This window comes from Rhea americana, unplaced genomic scaffold, assembly GCF_003343005.1.
Source record: "Rhea americana isolate MKP2758 unplaced genomic scaffold, rheAme1 scaffold_3, whole genome shotgun sequence".
Lineage (NCBI taxonomy): Eukaryota > Metazoa > Chordata > Aves > Rheiformes > Rheidae > Rhea > Rhea americana.
The window spans coordinates 10,591,444-10,604,699 of NW_028186423.1; the positions used below are offsets into that span (position 1 = coordinate 10,591,444).

General features: G+C 37.7%; 1 protein-coding gene across 4 annotated transcripts in view; it reads right to left on the reverse strand.

Moving 5' to 3' along the window:
* Positions 1-13,256, reverse strand: part of DACH1 (dachshund family transcription factor 1) — a 359,157-nt gene that overhangs the window by 19,569 nt on the left and 326,332 nt on the right. The window lies entirely within an intron of this gene.

Below are 13,256 nucleotides of genomic sequence, written 5' to 3' on the forward strand. Positions count from 1 at the left end.
TTTTTTTCCCCCCATTGGTAATATTGTTCACAGCTTGGGGACCAAGTCCCCACTTAAGGCATCACCCTTTCAAAGTTTTCCTGTGTACTTTCTTTTTATCTGAAGCTCGTATTAAATTGTAATGATTTAATCTATTTCTTATTCAAGTTAGGTAGCAGACTACATCTGACTGAAATGGAGAATTTTCTATTACTGTTTGCAGCCATGCCTATCTTGATGGTTTTTTGATGTTAACGTGATTACTATCATTAAGAAAATTCTCAAGTGTCATTATGACAGAGGTTAACCGAAAATATCCAAGAAAACTTCTAGAACTYGCACTGTAATAACTCTGTATAAACAGTATCCTGCCTTCAGAGGAACAGTTGATACGGGAAAATGCAAAGAAGGATTTCAAAGTGAAGAAGTTTTAACCTCTGAAATTCTTTTATTCTTTCAATGGTCATTGATTCTTTAAAAAAAAGTGGATAAAATACCTTCATGTTCCTAACYGGGTAGATATGTAATGGTTAAAAACATGGTGAATGACTATAAGAATTGTAAAACACTGAGAAGCATCTTCTCTCTTGACCATCAAYTTTTCAGCAGTCGGCTTGTTTGCAAACCTTTCATTAAATGTGGTTGTGCTTAATGACCTCTTCCTAGTCAAATCTTAGAAGTAGCATCCCATCTCCTACTTCCTGGACTATTCATTGGTCTTTGATACAAAGCCCAGTTCTCCCACTACATTGCTTATGTCTTCTTCAGTTTGATCTTTTTGCCTTTTGCTTCAGCTTCCCGTGTTCATTTCGCAGGGCTGAGGTGTTCCTCTCAATGTCTTCCCTCTCACTTCTTCATATATGAATTGTTTAACCCTCACACAGAAATCCAGCTACCATATCCAAGTGACAGAAGTCTTCATTTGTATTCCAGATCTATTTTCTTTCACCSTAAATAAAATCTCAGCCTGCTTTTCTGATTCTCTTTATTAATATTTAGTTACTATGGCAATCTCCAGTTGGGAAAATAARCCTGTTAATCTGTTAACCTTCAGAATCCTCCTCTCTGTTGGTCGTCTTCCTAGTCACGATGGACSTCTCTTTCTATCTGATCTGTTAGTGAAGTTCAAAGCTAAAGGCTCCTGCTCATTTGTTACTTCTGTCTCTTCGTTACCATATTGTATCTAAATTTCATAGATTCTTTTAATATAAAATCTCTGACCTTCATTTTTCTACCTTTTCTTTTTTTTTTTAGCTATAAATTCATATTCAAGGTCTCCTCACATCTCCTACTGCTGTCTGAGTTCAACATTTATACAGCAAAAATACTTTCCTAGCCTTCTTCTTTGAATTGTCACTCCCTCCTAATTCCTTCACTAGCTCTTCCCTTTCAATAACTACAAAAAACTTGAAAACTTGAAAGGTTTTGCCTTACCTTCCACCTTATGCATTATCACTTTTCAAAATGCTTCAAACTGGAGTGATGCTTCCAAAGAAGCATCCTCACAGTTTTTTTTTTCTGCTGTTTTTTRCAGTTAAGAAGAACCTCATATGATGTTCACAAAACTAACTCACCACTATACTCTATATCCAGATATCCAGTTGTGATAACTGGATTTGTAGGTGAAGCTGACAGCAAGACCTGAGACCAGTAATTGTACCTGAATCAGGTATATTATCAAGAATATAGGACCATGAAAATATATATATAATTTCCCACATCATTGAAGAAGTTATTTGCCAGCATGATCACTATCATTTCAGAGCCATTATCTCATCAAAAAATATCTGTGTAAGGCTTTAAGGGAAATGAGATTACCTGGCTATGTTTCTTTACTGATTTTTGGGTTGCTTCAGTCATTAAAAAATTTCTGTTGTAAGACAGTTTTACTTCATAGAAAAAACTGAATACTCTTCTGTGTTAATGACTGAAACATCCAAACATCCTTTGCTTCTTGCTGCTGCCAAAACACACCTGGAGACAGATCTGCCTTTTATGACTCAGCTTTCATTAAATTTTACCTTGTTTGTGAACTGACCAAAAAAAAAAAAAAAAAGAAAGAAAGAAAAATAAGTACTAATGCTTGTATGCTTGGTGTTTGTTGTCTGAGGTACAAAAAGCTGCTACTGGTTTATCTTCAGCTGTGTGGGCAGAAGAGTATAGCAAGTCTTAAGTCTGTGTAACAGAAGCTGAAGAATGAAGTTAAATGGAGCTTTGGGTTAGGAGGCTGGCAGAACCAAGATAAACTATATAATCCATTCCCCATTACCTAATGTGAGAAATTAAACTTATTCATTATTACTCTAGCTTCAAATGTCATTATCTGAGATGTTTAACCAAACTGATCATGTTTACGCATCTAGAAGTAACAGAAACTACAGTTCATGTTCTTTTTTTACAAAAGCTAAACATACAGGGCCAGTTTGATATGTGAGGGATTATCACAGCAAATAGAATAATAATCAAACAACGCTGATCAATATATGTTAGTGTGTTTTCAAAGCTATACCTACCAAAGAAAAAACTTGGAAAGACTTGACGCTAGATGCGCTTTGTCATTAACCTGCTATTTACAGAGGCTGGCCATCAGTCTGAGCAAATGCAGAGCAAGCACAGATGATGTGTTACATGCAGTCTTGGGATATAAATCAGCCTAATATTTGAGTGAGTAAATTCTATCTAATTTTGCATATGTCTATATTATGAGAAAGCATGTTGGAACATATAAAAGGGAGGGAAAAGACATGAAGGGCAGAATGAAAACATTAGCTATGGGAAGATTTAAGTTCAGTGCCCTGATCTACCACAGATTTCCAACATATCCTTGATCAAGCTCCTWAGCCCCTCTATAATATAAAGATAATTGCTTTGTTCTGCATCACAGGAGTATTTTCTGATGTGAAGATTAAATCCATTAAAGACTACAAAGTTGTTCAGACATTATAACGATAACATTTTTTCTAGCTTTTCAGTTACATCTGACATAGCTCAAAATAATTTATCTGAGACAGAACCCAAGGTTGAAAACTGGACTTGTTAAAAAAGATAAGGAATTCTGTTCTCCAAAACATACATTCATGCAGAAATAGATTATAATAAATCATGTGACTCTGAAAATAAATAACAGTAATGTAAGGACCATTTTAGGACTAGCAAATTTTGATAGCTTTACAAAATTACRACTTGCTCATCTGTCCCTAAAGAGTTTCTCAGAAGTATTATGCAAAACTTGCTTTCCTTCAGCCTGATGTCTGATTTTTTTTTCTGCTTAAATATACACATTTGTTCTAACAATTAGAATCATACGCTCTTAATAAATGATTTTTCTTGAATCTCTGTTAAAATCAATCTTTCTTCTTTATATATTTCTTCATATTATTACTCTTGAAAGCTTCACAGAGAAATTGAATTTATATTGTAAAAAAGGAAAAAGGTAGGTTTTACGGAAAGTTTCAATACTGAAAGTTATGTAGCAATAGAAGTCAAAGATGTTTCAAAGAAGAGAGAAAATACAGGAATATTCTAACATATGAGAACACTAAAAAAAAATGCATATCGAGTTCTCCACTTGGCCAAAGGGTTACTGTCTGAGTGTAGGTTAGTCACACAGAGCACAAAGTATCRCAAGATCTTAAGTCTTCTGAAAGTTTGTGAGCTTGGATTTCTTTTTAAGAATAAACTTTTTTTTTGTTTTTACTTTTYTTTTCTTACCAGTATTGGTTCYACATCTCAGATAAGTGTTATGAAATGCAGAATCTAGCTAGCCATAGATAACGGGACAGAGAAATCCACAAAGATTGTCTCATGAACATTTACATGACACCACTAAATATGGTAGGGGAACAGTGGCATGGCCCTTCCTCTTGACATTAATCGAATAATAATTCTTTCTTTCTTTCTTTCTTTCTTTCTAATGTATAAATAAGCCATAAATCTCCAAGGAATATAACCCAGGTCTAGAATGTCGTATATTCAAAAGTATTCTATATGAGCATAAAGGGCTTGATTCAACATCTGGTATGACTTCGGTCAGCCTTAGGTATTCTGCCTGGCTTCCAGCTGCCACTTCAGAAAGGCCTGGATCTTCCATGGACCTGATAACCCTGTGCAGATACCCTGTGTGTCTCAGATACCATGAAGGTACTAAGTATCTACTTGTGGGAAACTGAATCACTTTTTAAAAGGTATAAGAATTAATGCTAATATATATAACAACTTATAATTAACATAACAAATAYATATAACACATAAAATCTCTTTTCAGAATTTTAAATGATATACAGGAATAAGGTGAGGACTAGACTCTCCTTGGCAGATTATTTCACATGGCTTGCTATGAGAACTTTTCTTCTTTTGATGCAGGTGGTGACTGAGGCAGTCAAAAAGGCCAACTGAATAGGATGAGTCCTGTTCACATTTAATGTTTTAAATTAAATTGAATTCAAAATTCAAAATATTTGAAATCTGATCCATGTTTGATATTTATTTTCACTTACGCTGGTTGTAGTACTTTTCAGGAAAGAGATTTTGCTCTCCTGRTATAATAGATTTCCTCCTGTACGTGCTAACTGGATAAAGTAACTTATTAAATACTTGTTTGTACTAGTAGTACAAGGACTACTTGTACTAGTAGTACTAGTAGTCCTCTAAAGCATAATATAGAATAATAATATGGAATAATAGTATTTTTAGTAAAATTGAATTTATTGCTGTTAATTTGCCATAAAAGTTCTCTCACACTTGCTTTACAGGAAAAGTCATACCAAGGGAAATGTAAGCCTTAGAAAAAAACTCAGAGCATGAATTATTTTGAGGTCTGTTGACCATGTAGTCTTAAGGACTTCACAGAGGAATGCAACATTAACGTTAGCGATGAAATTCCTTTATAAGATGTGGCACACAAAAACATTAGGCTTTTTTAATTCTCCGTAGTAGCTTCAAAAATGAACACTAAGAAAAACTGTTCATTATTGTATGTATTACAGCTGACAGGTTACCACTTTCCAGCAGGGCCTAAGAAACAGTGAGTGTGAAAGTAAGGAGGAAACAAAGTGATGGCCCCTTGCGCAGGGCAGAGGCTAACACTGTTAAACAGCTACACTCAGCAGAAGATCTGAGCTCCCCAACAAACCTACAGGGGCACGGGATTATAATTAAATTGTGAATGGACTAGAAATCTACTTTGTTTACATTTGTTCCATGATAGGCTATATAAACACCATTTCACTGAAAAGAGATTTTTAGCTTGTTTAAAACAAAACAAAACAAAACAAAACAAAACAGAAAAACAAAGCAAAGCAAAAAGCGGTCTTTCATTCTTTCTTTAGAAGGGATTTTCTTCTGTTTAGAAGGGATTTGTTTTTCAGCTGAAAAGACCATACTGAAAATGTGTGTTTTACCAGTCTGTTTAGGCTTCAGTTACCATCTGAGGGAGAAGATGAAGGGAATGGATTACTTATGGGAAATACAAGTAGACAGGATGGTGGCGCGGTGCACCCATCGAAATTTCCTGGGTAGTGAGACAACTGGGGTGGCCTCAGAAGTCTTTGCATTAGGTAAGAATTCATCCATCCCATCCTTCCTCCTTTGAATACCCCCAAACTTAGAGGAGGAAGGGAGGAAGAAAAGAATGAAAATAATACAAGTTAAATAAAAATTCTAAACAGAGTCTTAATAGTCTCTTTGGTGCACAACATGTTTTATTTAACGTTCTTATTGTCCTGAGTTTTCCCATTTGACTCTGTTCACGCTTAGTCATTAATTTTACACACAGATATTTTAAAAGTGTACTAAAGTACCATGTTGGAAGAAAGCCTCTGATTGATTAATCATTTATCTCAGTAGAAAAGCCATGAACACATCTGATTTCCAGCTACTTCATATATACGGCTATAAAACGAGATGTAAATTGCAATAGATAGCAATTTCAACGGAAATGTGAAAAAGTTTATGTCTGTGAGTGTGAATGAGGGAGCTAAGAATACACTGCAACATATATGTAACAGTTTATTAATTATGTGCCCCTCATTTGCTTTGTTTAGTGATACTCCTGTTACAGGATTATATAGCTAAAAGTTTAAAAGCATAGGTAACAATGACCTATGAAAGTATGAAACAATAGTCTGTTTATTGCCTGTAATCAATACCACCTTCTATTTACGTAAGTTAATGAATGTTGTCTTTAATTGATTAGCTTGGCTTGAAAAGCTGCCAAAGTACTAGACTCCTGGGCTGGGGAAAATGTTATCGTTTGGTTTCTCTGTATTGTTAGATAATCTCATTTTTATTTGTGGTCAAGAAAATATGAGGCAAAATAAATCTTTGTTGCATGTTTCCTCAAYGGGTATTCAAATATTATTTACAAAAGACAGACAAACTAACAAGAGATGTTATAAATATTTCATGTACAATCTAGGTACAAAATCAGAACTGCACTGAGTTTATTAGAGACAAAAAAAAATCAGAAACACATATTTCTTTAAAACCTGTGAGCTGCTAAAGCTCGTAAGGCTCATTCTTCACAGGAAAAATAAAAGCAAATATTTAAATTAGAGTACAGGGAGAGAGCCTTGTTCTTTCTAAAATGTAGAAAAATTAGAGCACCTAGTTGTCGAATTATTCCTTCTGCAACAATAATGAAATTCAAGGCACTGCACACAGATTAATGTTGTTATTTATTATTATGTATATAATTTCATTGAAGTGCATAGCACTATACAGATGAATAATAAGTGCATGACCCTGACATTAATACAAGGTGCTGAACACTGCAGTCAAAAAGCAGCTGTAGTTTAAGACTCTAATCAGAAGGAAAGTAAAACATTATAAGTGTGCATTATGGGATTAGGAACAATTTTTAACCAACAGATATTTTAGGAAGACTGAGCAAAAAYAGAATAACATAGAGTGGACTAATAAAGTGAGTTAGGATAGCTGCTCCACTAAATGTCAGTGAGGGTTAGACACTAAACTTCTAACACCATCATTTAACTTTGCAACATTTTTGCACTACGTCTGCAAATATCTTTTCTTGAGAACGTGAAAGACGTTCTCAAGACGGCGAGGAAGACATACTACCTTAGTTTCTAAAATTCAAYGGTGTATGTGCATATGTTTCATAAATGTACCAACTTGTTTGATAAACTCTGGCATACACAAAAGGATCAATAACAAGACAGCAGACATCACTCCCTGTTGGGTCACTACAATAGCTTTGCTCCATTCTGTTGCCTTCTTCACACTTTTCTGGTAGCTCAGCTCACTACTCTTACCTAGAGGTGCTAGAATAATATTGGCAATGGCAATCACATTACAGAGACAGTCCTATCTTATGTCTGCAGACTATAGCTCTAGACACTGAAACCAGTTGTCTTACGGAACTTCAGAAATCTTGAGAGTGGAAAACTTAGGGAGGAAACCTGATAATTAGTCAAGAAAAAAAAAAGAAAAAAAAAAGAAAACCACAAATTGCTCTATGTCACATTGCTGAAAGTCCCACTCTCACAAGACATGATACTTTGTAATAGACAGACCTTGTTTCTGATTGATGACTCTTAACCTGAAAAAATTACTTCTGAGTTGTTGTCCTTGACAAAATAATGCTTTTTTTTAACTCTGGCCTAATGGAATAATAGGCTGAGTATCCCCAGATTCAAAGACAAACTTCAGAGGAAAGTTAATTGCTAGAGAAAAGAAGTCTACTGTTTTGTCGGTGCTGCTTTAGAAGACCTTTTTATACATGTGTGGGTCTAGATAGTCAGCTGTTTGTTTCCATAAGCAGCCTAACTAAGTAGCAGATGTTTCCTCGGGCAGTTATTCAATATATCTAGAAAAAAAATCTCTTTGCCTTCCAGACTTCTGACAGCTTTGTTTCCAGCTCCTGACTTCTTTTCCCTGCTGAAATGTCCAACCTTTACAGCAGGCCTGTGCAACAGGTGGGCTGTGGGTCTCTTGCAGCTTGAGAAAACCATTTGTTTGGCCCATCAGCTGCTGAGAAGCATCATGTACTGTTTGATTTGTCCAGCTGCCAAGAGGCAGCAACAAGATGTCCAGCAGAAAACGCTTATCTCCTAGCTTGTCAAGGATCCCTCAGAATGCATGCATCTCCTGTTCAGCCACCTGGTCATCCAGCAGACACATACCTCCAGACCATACATGCACAGTATGGTCTCATGCACAGTCAGCAAGTTGGTCAAGTGGAGTAATGCAAAGGATTTGGGCTATTCAGAAGTAATATCTAAGGAGGGGGAGCAGGGAGGAGGAGGGTGTTGATCAAGAGGAAAATGGGAGTGTGGCAGTATTAGGAAAGCTGAAATAGTCCTAGAATGGGTGAAGGAAAATCAGGAATATTGCATAGGAAAGTGAAAATGTATTTTCATTCTGAAAATGACCTGATAAATCCATTTGAGAGTCCTGACTCTACCCAAACCCCTTTCTGCTAGAAGCCCCATGCAGTAGTAAATGAGTAACAAATCCGTAATATTTTTTAAGTGGCAATAAAAATGGAATAACTGATGAACAAACGTCAATTGAATCAAAATCAAGAATTTACAAGTGATTTAGTTGAGATATATATTTAATATTTCTAAGACATCCTAGTAAGAGAAAAGGCAAGAAAAATACTTGGTAAAATGTATAAAGGATAAAGAGTTTTTCTTTTCCTGAGTCCAGTTAATTTATACTATAGCAAATATATCACCATCGGTTTACATGGCATTATTCATATGGATGACCTTGTCTTTGAGAAACTATAGGAGCAAATGGAATTTCCTTTGATTTGTAAGAGCAGGAGGAACACTGATAGGAATGGGCAGGCGTTTGCAAAGACAGAAGGAAGAAGATCCGGAAAAAAGATACAATTATTGGAGGGACTCTATAGACAGATAGTGGATAAGTAGAAATAGACTTTATTCTAGTGACCACAGTCAATATCATGGACAAAATAAATGAAGGGAAGATCTTAAGAAAAGACATTTTAGTTAAGTATGCTGCAGAGAGAACTAATCTCCCTAGAAAAGAAATAGATGACCTATCATTTGAGGAGTTTGAAAACTATTTTTTAAAAAATCATTAACTAATTTGAGAACAGTCTTGTGCTAGAGAATATGTCCTTATTGATCACAATAATTTTCTCTAAGTCTACAACCATAAGTACATGTAAAACTTAAGATATCAAGAAATTAGAAGAAGCCTGATGCAGCTGGACTTGAAAGAAAAGAGAGAAAATGGGAGGTAGGGGGATGACAGGAACTGGTTGGACAAACAGATAAAAAGTTGGCACTAGAAAAGCCTGTGAGAGGGAACTCGTAACAAGAAATAGTTAGCTGACAAAACTGAAGCTGAGTGACCAAGTCATTTGAATTGACTAGAGAATAAAAGAATCTAGTAGTTGAGAACAGAAATTAAAAAAAAAAATAGAGGAGAGGACACAGATATGGCAACAAAATCAGATAAAGCTCTCTGAATAAAAAAAAAAATCTCTTAGAAGAAGAAATCTTGACAAGTAACTGTATATGCGACAAATGGATGCTGTACTATGGAGACATCTGAAACTTGCTTAACAAGGATATTAGGTGCAAGAAGTTGAGTTGAGAGGTTGGAATTATGACTAGACATGAATAGAAACATGCATTAAAAAGCCTGATTTTATGAGATAAAAAAGAGAGAAAAAAAGAGATTGTAAGACTTGAAAATGGGTATTAGGACTGACACAAAAGCCAGAGGTGAGAAAGAAACAAGAATAAGACAGCTTGATGGGAACACTGTTAAAAGGCATACAGTTTGCAAGAAAAATGGAAGGAAGATTCTATGCTCAAGAGCACAAAATATAGCCCAAGATKTTTTTTTTTATTTAATATCTCAACAAACATCTTTAAAACTCCAATGGCAAAATGGTCATTCCTTTGGTCACACAGCTCGTAACAATGCATTTTTCAATTACTATGTTAGTTCTATCACTGCAAATGTAAGATTCAAGTTTTACTTGATCCATAAGGCTGTCTGTCACATGTCACCTCATGGTGAAACTTCAGATTGCTTAGTTCACTGTTTAAAAGGAATGTTTGGAAACCGGTTGCCTATAACCCTAGGACATTACCGAAGTTTTTAAGCTAAACAGTCAACTACTAGGAAATGCCAAAGTTAAGATTTAACATATGAAAGAAATTGAGAAAATGGTTCTGTAATGATGCCTTTTCCGTAAAGCATGCTGTCTGATCATCAAAGAATTATACATGCAACAGGTATTATATAAAGTATGAGGACACACACTGAGCACTGAAGATAAATAATATATTGGACAGAAATCCATTAATTCAACTCTCCTCTTACCCCCTGAACTGAAYGAGGCAGGGTACTGTGAAAAATACAGTATCTAATCATATAATTAAAGATTGTATCGTGATGCGTACACAAAGAAGACTGAACAAAGGTAAGGAAGACAACCTTAATTCTACCATTTCCTAATTTTGGAATACTTGACTTTAAAGCCTTGATAATAGCCTTTTCCAATAAACTTTTTGATCTCATAAAAAATATTGTCCCACACTTAGACATGCTTTTGTCCAAGACTTTCACATCAGAAACAAAAGTACATGGAAAGGCTTCACAGAACCACTAACAGTGCCCTTTCAGTGTGTAAGTCCTAAGATAGATATCTTTCAAATACAAATATAGCGAGAAAGACTCAAAGACTGTCATTTGCTGAGATTATTACACTGACTTTACTTGTTGAAAAATAGATTAAACAAGTTKCAAATCAAGGCAGAAAACAATTTAGGTTACGTTTTCAGACAAATGATTGAAGATACGTCTAAGCAATTTTTATTTATGTGGAGAGCAGCTGCAGGGCAGCTTTTGCTTAGTACTTGGACAGCAAAAAGCACACATTAAGCAAATGCAAAGTTAATTCACAATTTCTTTCTCACTCTTTCTCCATAGCCCTCAAAGGCTTTAAAAGAAGTAGTTCATATGGGACTACACAGGCAGTGTGCTAAGTTGCAGTTGCTCTTTTTCTCTATTTCTTGAACTGTTCAACAACTCCATTTCCTGCATGATACTTGGGGAAGGAAAATAGACCCTCTGCTTGCTTACTGCCCAGTAAAAAGAGCTTCCGAGAAGCTGTGAACACAGTACAAAAGGAGCTCCTGGAAGCTTTTATATGTGTGGCAGCAGAGTGGCTCTTTTTCTTATATCTGGCAAGAAGAGTTTGAAGCCGTTTAGCATTACATGTAACTGTRCTGTTAGTATGAGTCTACAGCCACGGTGAAAAACTAGGATAGGATAGGAATTGGGACCTTCTGGGAAAGCGTGACATCCACAAATCCATAGGCCCAGATGGTACTGAGGGAGCTGGMAGATGTTGTTGCCAAGCCGCTCTCCATCATCTTTGCAAGGTCCTGCAGAACTGGAGAGGTGCCTGAGGACTGGAAGAAAGCCAATGTCACTCCAGCCTTCCAAAAGGGCAAGGAGGAGGACCCAGGCAACTATAAGCCAGTCAGCCTCACCTCCATCCCTGGAAAGATGATGGAACAGCTCATTCTGGATGTCATCTCCAGACATATGGAGGARAARAAGGTGATCAGGAGTAGCCAGCATGGATTCACCAAGGGGAAATCCTGCTTAAGCAACCTGATAGCCTTCTAGGATGGAATGACTGGCTGGGTAGATGAGGGSAGAGCAGTGGACATTGTGTACCTTGACTTCAGCAAGGCTTTTGACACTGTCTCCCACAACATCCTCCTACAGAAGCTCAGGAAGTGTGGGTTAGATGAGTGGACAGTGAGGTGGCTTGAGAACTGGCTGAAAGACAGAGCTCAGAGGGTCATCATCAGTGGCATGGAGTGCAGTTGGAGGCATGTGGCTAGTGGCATCCCCCAGGGCTCAGTCCTGGGTCCCATCCTGTTCAACCTCTTCATCACTGACCTGAACGAGGGGACGGAGTGCTTCCTCAGCAAGTTTACAGATGATCCCAAGCTGGGAGGAGTGGCTGATACACCTAAGGGCTGTGATGCCATTCAGAGAGACCTGGACAGGCTGTAGAGCTGGGCAGAGAGGAACCTCCTGAGGTTCAACAAGGGCAAGTGCAGAGTCCTGCACCTAGGCAGGAATAACTCCATGCACCAGTACAAGCTGGGGGCTGACCTTGTGGAGAGCAGCTCTGCAGAGAAGGACCTGGGAGTGCCGGTGGATGACAAATTGACCTTGAGCCAGCAATGTGCCCTTGTGGCCAAGAAGGCCAATGGTCTCCTGGGKTGCATAAGGAAGAGTGTTGCCAGCAGGTCGAGGGAGGTGATCCTGCCCCTTACTCAGCCCTGGGGAGGCCTCATCTCGAGTGCTGTGTCCAGCTCTGGGCTCCCGAGGACAAGAGAGACATGGAGCTACTGGAGAGAGTCCAGTGTAGGGCTACGAAGATGATCAGAGGGCTGGAGCACCTGCCCTGTGAGGAACGGCTGCGAGAGCTGGGCCTGTTCAGCGTGGGGAAGAGAAGACTGAGGGGGGATCTGATCAATGTGTACAAGTACCTGAAGGGAGGGTGTAAAGGGGATGGGGACAAACTCTTTTCAGTTGTCCCCTGTGACAGGACAAGAGGCAATGGGCAGAAATTGAAGCACAGGAAGTTCCGTCTGATCGTGAGGGGGAATTTCTTCCCTGTGAGAGTGACAGAGCCCTGGCACAGGTTGCCCAGAGAGGTTGTGGAGTCTCCTTCTCTGGAGATCTTCAAGGCCTGCCTGGATGCAACCCTGTCTACCATGGTCTAGGTGACCCTGCTGAGTGGGGAGGTTGGACTAGATGATCTCCAGAGGTCCCTTCCAACCTTACCCATTCTGTGATTCTTTGATAAAGGCCAGAAAAAATGGTCTGTGGGAAAAGGCTTAGAAAGCATACATTCATTTTGTTAAGGGACAAGGAGAGTAGATAACTGACAGATTTATACAGAGAAAGGCTGACAATTTGCTAGAGGGAAAAATATATATACGCATATTTGCAACAGAATAAGGACCTGAGATACGAAATCCTGATTGTTGGTCAAAGAGAACAAATACTGGGCTAGAGAAGAACATCTAGGAGGGGAATACTGATGGAGAGAGTGGAGTGGGAAAAGAAAACTTTCAGAATGGGCAAAGGGTAAATTATCTCTTGGAACACAAAAAAAGTTGAGAAAAAAACCCCACCAACATATAAGCCTGAGAATTCAATGAAGCTAGACAGGGTGAGAAGAAAAAACTGTTAGTGCAGAGTGACAGAGCTGATTTCAGAAGCTGGAATGAAAGGATGTG